The sequence below is a fragment of the Salmo salar genome, unplaced genomic scaffold, assembly GCF_965601325.2.
Source record: "Salmo salar unplaced genomic scaffold, fSalSal1 ptg000293l, whole genome shotgun sequence".
NCBI classification, from domain to species: Eukaryota; Metazoa; Chordata; class Actinopteri; order Salmoniformes; family Salmonidae; genus Salmo; species Salmo salar.
The window spans coordinates 3,390,001-3,404,291 of record NW_027675346.1 but is presented as its reverse complement, the minus strand read 5'-3'; the positions used below and the strand labels follow the sequence as shown (position 1 = coordinate 3,404,291).

Below are 14,291 nucleotides of genomic sequence, written 5' to 3'. Positions count from 1 at the left end.
ATCTGACAGGTCCACACCTCCCATACTCTTGTTGTAGTCCTTGATAGATGCAGGAATGGGGACATTTTGTGTGGTCCATGCCCCAGTAGCGCCCTTCACACGCCTGACGATGTGATCTCCACTGAAGGACTTGTGGATACTGGAGCACATGACCACCTCTCTGGTATCCACCCACTTCACAAAGAGCAGGCCATTTTGGCAAATCCATCTCATGCTACCCCGCTCAGCCCGCTTAGGCATGTCATTCACCTTGGTCTTTGGAAAGCCCACTCTGTTGGTCCAAATGGTGCCACAAGCCCACACATCCAGCCTCCTCAGGTCTGTGAACAGGGTAGGGCTTGTGTAGAAGTTGTCCACAAGAAGTTTGTAGCCCTTCCCCAGCAGTTGAAAATCGAATAATTCCATGACGGAATCATAACTGAGTCCCCTACTGGTCGCAAAACTGCTCTTCCCCTCAAAAAAAAATTGCACTTGTATGCACACGCAGAATCAGCCAAAACAAACAGTTTGTAACGCATGTATTGTTTTAGGCCGATTCTGGCCTTTGAGGCTACCATCCTCTCATCGATGGAAAGCCTTGCAGGCCTCAACCACACTGTGGTAGAGAGGTTTTATTTTGCAGATCCTATCATACCTTAATGTGCCTCGCTTCTTCTCGTTGTCCTCATCAACTTCTGGGTCACTGATATGAAGCGCCCGTGAGATTGTCAGAAACCTTTTGCATGACATGACAGTGGAGTGGAGGGGAAAGGCAGTTGATAGAGGGGAGCAGTTTTCCAGTAGTGTTTCAGGGTTTTCAGCTTCACAAGACCCATGTAAATGACCATTGACAGGTAACAAAAAATATCTGACATGGAAATGGGCTTCCATGCCTCTTTCTTGCCTGCCTGCTTCTTAGAATCAATAACTGATGAGGTGAAAAACAGCTGAAAAAGTTGCATGGGGCTGTAGTTGGAGGTCATGTCCAGCTGAGGTCCTGGTGGCCTTTTCGGTCTGAATATTGGAGGTGGTGGGCCCACATCCTCCTCCAGCACAGAGTGCCAATGACCCTCCTCCTCTCTGATTGCAGGTTTATCTTTTCCCCACCTCCGCTTCTTTGTCACAGACTTCACACCTGGCCGGGCGTGGGGTAGGTGTGGAACCGGAGACAGCAGGGGTCCGGCTAGATGAACCAGCTCCTGTGGGGGATGGGCACCTTGGCAGTGGGGGCTCCCAATCAGAATCGGAGGGACTGTGAAATAAAGACACAGACACATATTATATATAGAGTAGAGAACCTCAATCACTATGGTGAGGTGCTGTTCCATTCCATGTTTAGATAAAATACATGTAAAAAAGATCTAATATATACAGACACACACTCATAATGTTTAGCCATGTACTTCACAAATTTCATTACTGATTATATATATGTCAAATAAAATATATATATTTTTTTAAATGTGTTTTATATCTCCAAAACAACTCAAATTAATAATATTTCATATTATTAATTTCAAACAACGGCATGAGAGGTACTTATCAGTCCAAAATTGCATCCTCTGCGTGCAAAAACATTTCTTCAAATTGAGAGTCCAAACTTGTCTCACTATCTGACTCATCTTCAAGTAACTCTGTGTCACTATCTCTATCAATTTCATCAATAATATCGTGTAGATCTGTATACCTGGCCTTTGCCTTCTATTTTCCAGATTTACTCATCATAATTCTATCGATAAAATAGCGGAAAATGATCTCGACTCAATACTGCTACGCGCAAACAATGTGGCTCCTTCAGGTAGAAATTTCAATGGTGAATGGCTGTGTTTAGTTGGTCTTCCCGGATATAACCATTAGATATTGCCGTTTACCTCAACTCATTGGCTATCTACCAAGCTAGATTTCAAGACGATCAGTGGTCATTGGGCCGAAATACAGTCAATCAACGAAGCACTGGTCATATCATTGGCGCGCAATGAGGTCATTGTTTGGTGTGTTAAAATCAGTTATTTTCGGTCAATACGTCCCGCAAAAACAAACATCAAGTATGGTTGTGTTACTAACAGACAGAGGATTGCAATGAAACCAACCATGACTGGATAAACGTACGTTTAGTGTGAGTAATTACATCGAATGTTTCGTTGAAGGAGATGGAATTGATGACACTAGCCGTTTACAAAATGTTGCATGTTATGCTATAAAAATTGATTTTATTGAACAAAACAACCATTTATTGTGAAGATTTGAGCCTTTTGTATTGCCAAAAGAAGAAGATCTTCAAAGGTAATTGAATATTTTATTGCTATTTCTGACTTTAGTGACGCTAATGCTTGTGTGTGCGGGACGCTGTCCTCAGATTATTATAATGTATGCTTTCGCCGTTAAGCCTTTTTGAAATCTCACACAGCGGCTGGATTAACAAGATGTTAAGTTTTTAAATGATGTAAGATACATGTATTTACAAGAATGTTTAATATTACGAATGGTGTATTTAGAATTTTTGCTCTCTGCTATTTCACCGGATGTTAGGCAGGTGGGACGCTACGGTCCCACGTAGCCCAGAGAAGTTAATATTGACAGATAACGCTCACCATGAGTAGAAGTATGATGTTTATTGTTTCCATCATCAAGACTCAGTCTTTTTCTTCTTCTTGATCTTGACCAGTGTCCTTTCCTTCGCTTCTTTCCTCACTCTTTGGACTTCATCTGAGGGCACGTCACGCACAGTGTCCTTCCTCTTCGAGGATTCACCCTTCACCTCAATTTTCAGGATTAGTGTCAGATATAAAACCTTCATGATCAGCACACCCTGCACCTTCAGACGGATCCTTGGCCGACACTCCTCCTCCACCCTCAGGCTCCTTTCCATATTCGACGACGCCGTCCAAGAACTCTCCGTCCATGCTATACCCGATTCCATCTGCCACAGTAGATTCATCACCTTCTTCTCCTTCACCATCCTGGCCTCCTTTTTCTCCATCACACTCTCTTCTACCACCTCCTCCTGTTGTTCCATGTCAACACCGTCTGTTGCTCCAGTAAACGTGCAGTGGATGCCGCTCTCACCACAGCCATTGCAAGGTCTTCCCGCTTTCGTGATGCACTCTTGCATAATGCCCTTGTATTCTGCATTGCCGACATTAAAAAATCGTGGCAGTTCCGGACTACGTGGCCAGGCTGAATACAAATTCGGCACACTTTAACTTGCCTGTCGTGTATCACACGGAAGTATTCAGGAACCTCCAACATCTCGAACTTTTCAGAATACGGTAGTGAGTGCATCACGTCTGTGAACCGGACCTTGCAGAATCTTGTGACATCCGCGATGTCCGTTACCAGCCATAATCTCCTCTAAATCAGAAACCGCCGACACACCCATCCTTCTAATTTGGCAACAATAGCATCATCGCTAATATTCACGGATAAATTCATGAAGGACGCCACCAGTTCATCCGATGAAATGTCCCTCACCATTACCGTACACCATTTGATTTTCAATCCATCCATCAGTCACTCCTTCCCATGGACATGCGACATCGTTATCTCGTACTCCTGATCCCCCTTGCATCTGCACCCTGTCACCGCTCCGCATGCCTCCTTTATCCCTCACAGCAATTCCATCGTTAGTTTATGATTCCCAGTGATATCCACCGCCACAGTACAAGCCATATCATAGAACTTTTCCCTCGACGGTGGTGCACGAGGATTATTTTCTCCATGTCCCGCACTCTTTCAGTTTCCTCGCGATGGTCAAAAGCAACTCAACTAATAATAAAAATATATATATATATATATTTCAAACAAATTGCCAAGCAAAATATATATATATATATATATATATAAAAAAAGCAGCAAACAACAATTCCCTCTCCTACAAAACCAACTGGCCTGCAACAGCTTCCTCAATCACTGACCCTGCTTAGCTTCTGAGATCAGATGAGCCCAGGCTAGCAGGCCACCCCAGCTAGCAGACAAGACAAAACTGAGGACAAAATGATACACAGGGAAGGGGAAATGCAAAACAGAAGAAGCAAAAAACAAAATATAAGTTAAAAAAGGACCAGCGGGCCTGTAGTCTACCACCAAGACCACCACCTTACCCAGGGCAAAATAAAATAATTGTGAAACAGAACAACAATAATACACTCAACAAAATAACTCGGAGCACAATTTCCTGGACGCTTTAAGTTTTGTGACATTTCCCTTTAAAGCAGCTCATTTATATTTGTACAACATTTGAATATTACATTTAAATTTGTTAAAAAGTACATGTTAAAAACAATAGAAACAACCATGAATAAATGTATTTTTCTTGTAAAACATCCAATCTGTAAAAGCCATTTCAATTGTGTACAAATGATTTAACAAAAGTAAAACATTTTTAAGACATAAACATGTTTAAAAAGTGCTATTCTGAATCCTGTCCTTCGGGGCCCAGAGGAAATCCCTCCCCTAGGTGCCGCAGCGCTGTCAGGCCGTGACCGCCGGGACCTTGGGTGTTGTGGGGGACCCTTTCAGCAGAGCAGGATGGGCCACGTTGCGACATACCGTTGTGGGGTCGCCTGTAGCAAGCCCGCGCACTGGACACACTGGTTCCCGCTCCTGCAAAAGAGAGAAGAGCACGATGTTTAGCTGAAACGGTTACTGCCTTTTTTTCCAGTTTAAAATGTCTTAACTTCTGGAGCTGGACATAGTGTGCAGGGAGCAGGAAAGAGACTGGGGCTCGCAGGTCGACTGGGATCAGCCTCAGGGTTCTGAGGTAAGATCCCAGCCAGAACCTGAGTCTTGTTGTGACCGGGGAGGTGGCAAGAGTGAGATGTAATGCAGTGTAGCGGCTGCCCAGGAACAAGTAGAGGTCAGGAAAGCTTCCCCCACCCCCTTGGACCTGGGCCTCTTGACCACATCCCTCCTCAACCTCTACCACTTGCTTCCCCACAGGAACTATCTGTTCCAGAGCTAAAAGAGTTATTCGTGGGGGGATAAAAACAGAACTGATTAATAAAAGCACAGGAAAAATCACAGCTTTAATGATTAAAAGTCAGCTGTCGTAGTCCCCAAAAACCCAGTTCCTGTGTTACTGTCCCCAGGATCCCACTCCAGTTACCACTTCCTCCTCCCTCCCGGTCAAACTTTCCCCCAGTACCCTTATGTCAGTCATTTTAACAGTCAGTGGTAGTCTGGTCAAGTCTGGGTCTGCCCATGGTTCGAAAAATTGTGCTTCTGTTTTGTCTCTGTTCAGTCTCGCCCCAGAGGCTCGTCCGTACCGGTCTGTCTTGTCCAGGGTCATGTCGACAGATATAAGGTTGGTGCTTAAAATGTTGACAACGTCCATGTAAAAAACGCACTTGGCAGTCATCCCACCCCGCTCCCCGGGATACCCACTACACTGATCCGCTGGTCCCTTCGCAAGACCTGTGCCAGTGGTTCGATGCAGGCCACAAACAGAAGATGAGATAACAGACAGCCCTGACAGACGCCGCAATGTACACCCACTGCTTTTGACAAATGCCCATTTACAAGGATTTTACTGGTGATATCCTCATACAGCAGTCCCACCCAAGCTAAGAACTTGTCCGGGAAGCCCATTTTTTGCAGTACCTTGAAGAGGTACTGGTGCGAGGCCCAATCAAAATCTAAATTTAGGACTACAAGCCGCATGTTTCTGTCTCTCGCATAACAGATGGCATTTCTGATCAGTACCAAGCTGTCCGTGATCTTCCTTATGGGAACGGCACAGGTTTGGTCCGGGTGGATCATCTCCCCTAAAACAGAAGACATTCTGAGTGTTAGAACCTTAGTAAAAAGTTTACAGTCAAAATTTAAAAGGGTAATCGTTCTCCAGTTTCTCATGTCAGTCCTGTTGTTTTTCTTATATAAAAGAGTCATGATCCCTACTGTAAAACTGTCAGGGAGTTAGTCAAGTTGTTCAAAGTCAGTAAAGACAGAAGTTCTCTGGCAAATGCCAAACGTCCTGCACGGTGTTGGGCTGTAAGCACAACCCCCACCTGTGGACGTCGGGCCCTCATACCGCCCTCATGGAGTCTGTTTCTGACCGTTTGAGCAGACACATGCACATTTGTGGCCTGCTGGAGGTCATTTTGCAGGGCTCTGGCAGTGCTCCTCCTGCTCCTCCTTGCACAAAGGCGAGGTAGCGGTCCTGCTGCTGGGTTGTTTGCCCTCCTACGGCCTCCTCCACGTCTCCTGATGTACTGGCCTGTCTCCTGGTAGCGCCTCCATGCTCTGGACACTACGCTGACAGACACAGGAAACCTTCTTGCCACAACTCGCATTGATGTGCCATCCTGGATGAGCTGCACTACCCGAGCCACTTGTGTGGGTTGTAGACTCCGTCTCATGCTACCACTAGAGTGAAAGTACCGCCAGCATTCAAAAGTGACCAAAACATCACCCAGGAAGCATAGGAACTGAGAAGTGGTCTGTGGTCCCCACCTGCAGAACCACACCTTTATTGGGGGTGTCTTGCTAATTGCCTATAATTTCCACCTGTTGTCTATTCCATTTGCACAACAGCATGTGAAATTTATTGTCAATCAGTGTTGCTTCCTAAGTGGACAGTTTGATTTCACAGACGTGTGATTGACTTTGAGTTACATTGTGTTGTTTAAGTGTTCCCTTTATTTTTTTTAGCAGTGTATAATATTCTACCTCGAGGTTCAGCAGGTGCATAAATGTTCAAACGAAACTTCACCCCCCTCCAGTCTGCATCAACCACTAAAACCCTCCCCTGTATGACAGAAGAAAAAAACACCACACAAAAGTCCCTATCCCCAAACAAAATCCCCACACCAGAGGAGTGCACCCGCCTATCCCCCATCTGGACTCTCCCTTCGCCCACCCCCTTGAAAAAACAGAAACATTTCCCATGTCCCTTAACCTGTTAGGGCTAGGGGGCAGTATTGACACGGCCGGATAAAAAACGTACCCGATTTAATCTGGTTACTACTCCTGCCCAGTACGTTGGTGGGACGATTTAGTGCCACCTACCCTAGAGAGGTTAAACTGATAAGAACAGATTTTTTTTTTGCACTCTAGGCCGGGTTCCCGCGGGTGGTTAGGGTTAGGGTCCTCCTAAGCTGGCCTCTCTACGGCCAGCTTACAGGGGCCACGCGAATGGACGAGGCACGTGGTGCTCGGCCCTGTCTGCTCGTTCGGCACTGTTTAGTAGTTGGACGCCATCCGGCACGCTTGGCTGCCCTCTTGCACATTGATGCACCGCTGTCCTCCCCGTGTAGCACGGAGGTCGTGGGGACAAGTGCTGCCCGGGGTCACTTTGACCCAGCCCGGGGACAGAGGGGGAACAACAACCATACCCAAAAGGCACAATATCCACAACCGAGGGAAGGTAGTGTAGGAGGGGGGGGCGTTTTTAGAATCCATACGCAAACTCACACTGGGCCCAAGGGCAGTACGGGGGGCAGACTGGCCGTTCGCACACAGTGCCCTGCCCCAGAATGTTGAGTCTGTGAGTTCTGAGTCAGGACGTTCCACTAGTGTCCACCACCTCGTCTCAGTTAGATGTTGTATCCTGTCCGTGGAATGTGGAGGCTGTGACAATACATCTAGCTATCAGTAGTGTAGGCAACCACGTCTCAGTTATCCAACACTTGATGTTGTATCCAACTTACTAATACAGGGAAGTACTTATATGTCAGGTTGGGTTGTTACAACAGTTTACATGTATGAACACTGGGGAAGAGGTATCAGCTATATCCAGCATGACTATTATGGGTAACCTGTTCATCTTTGTTACAACAATGCACTTGTCTCTATGTGTGCATCTGTACGGCAAGCACAGTGTCATCAGTGATGGACCTGAGCTTGAAGAAGAATACCTGGGTGTGGATGGGAGACTTGACCTTAACAGGGTTCCTTTCATCGAGCTTAAACAGTACAGCAAACATGGTACTTTCAGAGTGACCTTGTTTTTGAGAAACTGTTTATTTCTGTATTACATGATTGCAACTTGCTGAAAAGTGTCAACAGTGTTCCTATCATCCTGATTAAGCAATACAGCAAAAAATGGTTCTTACAGAGTGCATCAAACATGATTTAGACCTTGTTTGTGAAAAACTATTTATATCTTTATTTCATGATTGCAACTTGCTGAAAAGTGTCAACAATGTTCCTTTCATCGAGCTTAAACAGTACAGCAAAATGGTACTTAGAGTGACTCAAACATGACTTAGACCTTGTTTTTGAAAAACTGTTTATTTCTGTATTTCATGATTGCAACTTGCTGAAAAGTGTTAACAGGGTTCCTTTCATCGAGCTTAAACAGTACAGCAAAATGGTACTTTCAGAGTGACCTTGTTTTTGAGAAACTGTTTATTTCTGTATTTCATGATTGCAACTTGCTGAAAAGTGTTAACAGGGTTCCTTTCATTGAGTTTAAACAGTACAGCAAAATGGTACTTTCAGAGTGACCTTGTTTTGAGAAATTGTTTATTTCTTTATTACATCATTGCAACTTGCTGAAAAGTGTCAACAGTGTTCTTATCATCCTGATTAAGCAGTTCAACAAACATGGTACTTACAGAGTGACCTTGTTTTTGAGAAACGGTTTATTTCTGTATTACATGATTGCAACTTGCTGAAAAGTGTCAACAGTGTTCCTATCATCCTGATTAAGCAATTACAGCAAAAAATGGTTCTTACAGAGTGCATCAAACATGATTTAGACCTTGTTTGTGAAAAACTATTTATATCTGTATTTCATGATTGCAACTTGCTGAAAAGTGTCAACAATGTTCCTTTCATCGAGCTTAAACAGTACAGCAAAATGGTACTTACAGAGTGACTCAAACATGACTTAGACCTTATTTTTGAAAAACTGTTTATTTCTGTATTTTATGATTGCAACTTGCTGAAAAGTGTTAACAGGGTTCCTTTCATCGAGCTTAAACAGTTCAGCAAAATGGTACTTTCAGAGTGACCTTGTTTTTGAGAAACTGTTTATTTCTTTATTACATCATTGCAACTTGCTGAAAAGTGTCAACAGTGTTCTTATCATCCTGATTAAGCAGTTCAACAAACATGGTACTTACAGAGTGACCTTGTTTTTGAGAAACTGTTTATTTCTGTATTTCATGATTGCAACTTGCTGAAAAATGTTAATGGAGAATATCGGGGTATGGATGGGGGACCTGCGTTTGACGGAGAAGACAGGGTTGTGAATGGAGGCCTTGAGTTTGACAGACCCGGATTACAAGGGAGATCTAGAGTGGCCCGCTCTATCCAAGGTTGTTGGAGTGACCACTCTATGCCTGACCTCATTGGGGTAGAGAAAGGTTATTGCTACAGGAACATTTGTAGGAAATTTGACACCTGGAAAGTTACTTACTGGATGACATTGATGAAACCATACCAAGTGTATAAACTTGATGGTACATGTCTGCCTATCACTCTAGTGTGCTACTACGGAAAAGGAAAGCCTGACGTCTCAGTGTTCTCTGTGGTGTTTAACTGGAAGACAACGTCTACTCAGTCTCTAACAGCCAGTGGATCACAATACAAGGCAGGTCTACAGATCTTGTTGAACTGTGCATCTGGACGATACATGGATGGCCCTGGAACAGCCCTGGTAGATCGTCCTTACTACACAGCCTGTCCTGTGGTCTGTACCGGATACAACGTGAACACTGGCGCCAGACTACATTCCCTGGGTCTCAGTGTACTGAAGACTGAAGGTGTGAGGATGATGGACCCGGGATTGGTCTCACTGAATCTGACACTGCTCGGTGAAAGTATGGGGGATATGTTATAATCCTAACAGTTGAAATGTTATATTGCATTAATTTGGTAATATGGTGATGTGGACCTCTTTTATCAATAAATGACAGTGGTAGCACTTGACAGTTGCTTGAGCATAATTTATTTTTACTGGCATTCAACAGCATTATAAACCATGGCTATAGTGTTAGTGTAGTGGTGCTATTGACAAGTGGAGCTGTACATTTCACTTTCCATGTAAGTCATTACCTAGAGCATAGTGGTTAACATGTCATTAACCTCTATGGGCTAGGTGGGACGCTAGCGTGCCACCCGTGGTGCACTCCATCAACAGCAGGTGCATTTCAAGAGCGGCAAATTTGAATCCAAATAAATGTCAAAATTCAAATTTTTCAAACATACAACTATTTTACACCCTTTGAAAGATAAACATCTCCTTAATCTAACCACGTTTTACGATTTCAAAAAGGTTTTACGGCGAAAGCATACATTTAGAGTATGTTAGGACAGTACATTTACAAGAGTTGTGTGTAATGTTTTGTCAAGTCAAAGACAGGGTCACCAAAACCATAAAACCAGCTAAAATGATGCACTAACCTTTTACAATCTCCATCAGATGACACTCCTAGGACATTATGTTAGACAATGCATGCATTTTTAGTTCTATCAAGTTCATATTTATATCCAAAAACAGCGTTTTACTATGGCATTGATGTTGAGGAAATCGTTTCCCTCCAATAACCGGCATTCAAGTCAGCGTCACAAATTAAATAATTAAAATTAGAAAACATTGGTAAAATATTATATTGTCATTTAAAGAATTATAGATTTACATCTCTTGAACGCAATCAACTTGCCAGATTTAAAAATAACCTTACTGGGAAATCACACTTTGCAATAATCTGAGCACTGCGCCCAGAAAAATACGCGTTGCGATACAGACTAGACGTCATGTTGGGGAGATCTAAAATCGAAAATACTATGTAAATAATCCATTACCTTTGATTCTCTTCATCAGATGTCACTTCCAGGTATCACAGGTCCATAACGAATGTAGTTTTGTTCAAAAAAGCTCATCATTTATGTCCAAAAATCTCCGTCTTGTTAGCACATGATCTAAGCCAGCCGGACTTCTCGTCATGAACGAGGGGAAAAAATATATTTACGTTCGTTCAAACATGTCAAACGTTGTATAGCATAAATCATTAGGGCCTTTTTTAACCAGAACATGAATAATATTCAAGGTGGACGAATGCATACTCTTTTATAACGTATTGGAACGAGGGTACCCAACATGAACTCGCGCGCCAGGTGTCTAATGGGACATCATCGTTCCATGGCTCTTGTTCGGTCAGATCTCCCTCCAGAAGACTCAAAACACTTTGTAAAGGCTGGAGACATCTAGTGGAAGCAATAGGAAGTGCCAAAATATTCCTAAACCCCTGTGTTTTTCAATGGGATAGGTTTAAAGTCAATACAACACATCAGGTATCCACTTCCTGTCAGAAAATGTCTCAGGGTTTTGCCTGCCAAATGAGTTCTGTTATACTCACAGACACCATTCAAACAGTTTTAGAAACTTTAGAGTGTTTTCTATCCATATATAATAAGTATATGCATATTCTAGTTACTGGGTAGGATTAGTAACCAGATTAAATCGGGTACATTTTTTTTATCCAGCCGTGCAAATGCTGCCCCCTAGCCCTAACAGGTTAATAAAATTGCAACCCCACATGAATTCCCCCTGCCATTGTTTACATACATAAAATCCCTCCATATTTTTCGTACTTCTAAAACACACATATTATCCCAGTGAGTCTCTTGAATACATAAAATATAAGAATCCCTCATTTGTAGTATTCTATTAAATTTTCCTATTGTTCTCACACCATTTGCATTTATCGACATTATTTTGACAAAACTAATAAATAATAAAATTATAAAATATAATTTCATTATCCTCTACCCTTTATCCAGTTTCTTTCCTCTTCCACCCTTTCTCTCCCCCCCTCCGCTGCTTTCCTCTTCCTGTATCTTCCTCTCATTCTTTCAAACTTTTCCCCATCATCCGAGTCCGATATCTCCTCCAAGTCCATTTCATCCAGCCAACTTTTCTTCTTTATACCCTCGTCCGTTTTGCTCCCCGTGTTCATCGCCGTTTCTGGAATGTTCGTTGTGCTCCCCGTGTTCATCGCCGATTCTGGAATGTTCGTTGTGCTCCCCGTGTTCCTCGCCGTTTCTGGAATGTTCATCTCCGTCTCATGTGTAGTCGTCGTTGTGCTCCCCGTGTTCATACCCGTCTCTGTTATTGTCATTAAACTTAAAACCCTCTCCATTTCTTCACCCCCCGAGGTACTTGTTTGTGCTGTGCTTTCCCCCAAAACCCGTGAGTCCCCCGTGCTTCCCCCCAGTCCACTTCCCCTCTCCTCCTGAAAACTCCATCTTCTTATTTCCGAATCCATACTGCTCCCAATTTCGTTAATCTTCTGGTCTTCCTTCTTCTCCCTTCTTCCTTCCTCCGTCTCTCCACCTTCCACCACGTCCTCTCCTCCATCTTCTTCTCCTTCTTGCGACGATACAACTGCTTCCTCGAATAGTAATTGACTCCCCTCTTCAGTCATAACTTCTCCACAGTTGCACTCCGCCAATCTCTTTCTGCATCTTCCACAAACATTCCTTTCCTTCTCTCCGACACACTCTCTCGCATAATGGCCTTGATTGCCGCACTTGAAACACTTGAATTCAGGGCAATCTTTAACTATGTGCCCAGGTTGTATGCACAATCGACAAACTCTGACCTTCTTGTCATGGATCACCCTGAAGTATTCAGCTCCCTCCAGCGTCTCAATTTTTGTGGAATATGGCAATGATTTTACTTTTTCCGTAAATTTAACTTTACAAAACCGTGTTCCGTCAACCACCTCCGTTCCAGGCCAAACTCTCCTCCTTATCTCCGAGACGGCCGTTACTCCCCAGCTACTCAGCTTGTCCAGTATAACTTTGTCTTCGATGTATACCGGGAGATTCATAAAAGACACCACCAATTCATTTACATTCACATCTCTCGCCAGAATCCTGGTGTCCTTTATCCGTAAACCGTCCATTAGCCGTTCTTTACCTTTTCCGTTTTTCATCGTAATTTCATACTTCTTCTCGCCTTTCATTCGGCATCCCACCACCTCTCCACACATCTCCTTAATTGCTCGCAGTAATTCCATCGTCGTCATCTTTTCTTCTCCCACCAACTCAATTGCCACCGTGTATTCTTTGCCATATTTCATTCCTTCTTTATTTTCGTTTTCCTTCCGTTGCGCATTTTCGTTGTCTTTGTCCGTTCCGTTTGTCGTTGCCATGTTGTCCGTCATTGTAAATCAAAAATGAAAGCGAAAAAACCTCCCCCAGGCAGCAAAACTGCAGGGGGGGGGAAACTAAACAAAACTAAAAACTATCCAAATGAAAAAACAATAAATTATATTGCAAAATCCAAAAAATAAACGAAAATAGCTCTCGAGCAAACACTCTCAAGCAAACACTCACAGCTCAATTACTCGCACCTGTCGTCACTTCTCCAATCAAGGATTAGCGCCCCCAGGCTGGTATGGCCGTAAGCGAGAAACAATCTCTTGCTACAACATATATAGTCAAAGTGAGTCTGATAAACAGACATTGCATTTTCACCAATTAGATAAGCAGCTTGAACTTTGTGTCACTGAAAAAGTAGAAGAAATTACAAACACTGTTCCCATCACTTTTTACCACAGGTAGTTGGATAAAATACAAACTTTATTTCCTTTCATCATTTGAACAGGGCAAAGGAGCACAAAGCACACACAAGCTGCATTCAGCAACAATATTCTTGTTTGTCTTATAAATACAAGGCAGATGCTAATTGAAAACACAAGGAAATTTGATCCTATTAAAAAGGCAGGAAGCTGCATTTAGTCAATTCATCATTAAATGCTTACTACAAGGCAGTGTTGCTGATGAAATAGTGCAAGAGCACACCCTCGTGGACAAAATGCTTACAGCACCTGGTATTACCAGGCGGTCTCCCATCCAAGTACTAACCAGGCCCGACCCTGCTTAGCTTCCGAGATCAGACGAGATCGGGCGTACCCAGGCTGATATGGCCGTAAGCGAGAAACAATCTCTTGCTACAACATATATAGTCAAAGTGAGTCTGATAAAACAGACATTTAGTCAATTCATCATTAAATGCTTACTACAAGGCAGTGTTGCTGATGAAATAGTGCAAGAGCACACCCTCGTGGACAAAATGCTTACAGCACCTGGTATTACCAGGCGGTCTCCCATCCAAGTACTAACCAGGCCCGACCCTGCTTAGCTTCCGAGATCAGACGAGATCGGGCGTACCCAGGCTGATATGGCCGTAAGCGAGAAACAATCTCTTGCTACAACATATATAGTCAAAGTGAGTCTGATAAAACAGACATTTAGTCAATTCATCATTAAATGCTTACTACAAGGCAGTGTTGCTGATGAAATAGTGCAAGAGCACAACCTCGTGGACAAAATGCTTACAGCACCTGGTATTCCCAGGC

The 14,291-nt window shown here is 43.4% G+C and overlaps 3 non-coding genes across 3 annotated transcripts in view; all 3 read right to left on the bottom strand.

Moving 5' to 3' along the window:
- Window positions 1-13,748: 13,748 nt before the first annotated feature.
- LOC145869920 (5S ribosomal RNA) lies at window positions 13,749-13,867 on the bottom strand. Its single transcript, XR_014385916.1, has one exon. It is a non-coding gene; the product is annotated as a 5S ribosomal RNA (ribosomal RNA).
- A 139-nt stretch (window positions 13,868-14,006) lies between these two features.
- LOC123741010 (5S ribosomal RNA) lies at window positions 14,007-14,125 on the bottom strand. Its single transcript, XR_006768801.2, has one exon. It is a non-coding gene; the product is annotated as a 5S ribosomal RNA (ribosomal RNA).
- Window positions 14,126-14,264: 139 nt separating this feature from the next.
- LOC123741049 (5S ribosomal RNA) overlaps window positions 14,265-14,291 on the bottom strand; it is a 119-nt gene continuing 92 nt past the window's right edge. Inside the window, exon 1 of the ribosomal RNA XR_006768836.2 lies at window positions 14,265-14,291. This exon is cut by the window's right edge and continues 92 nt beyond it. This is a non-coding gene — a ribosomal RNA (5S ribosomal RNA).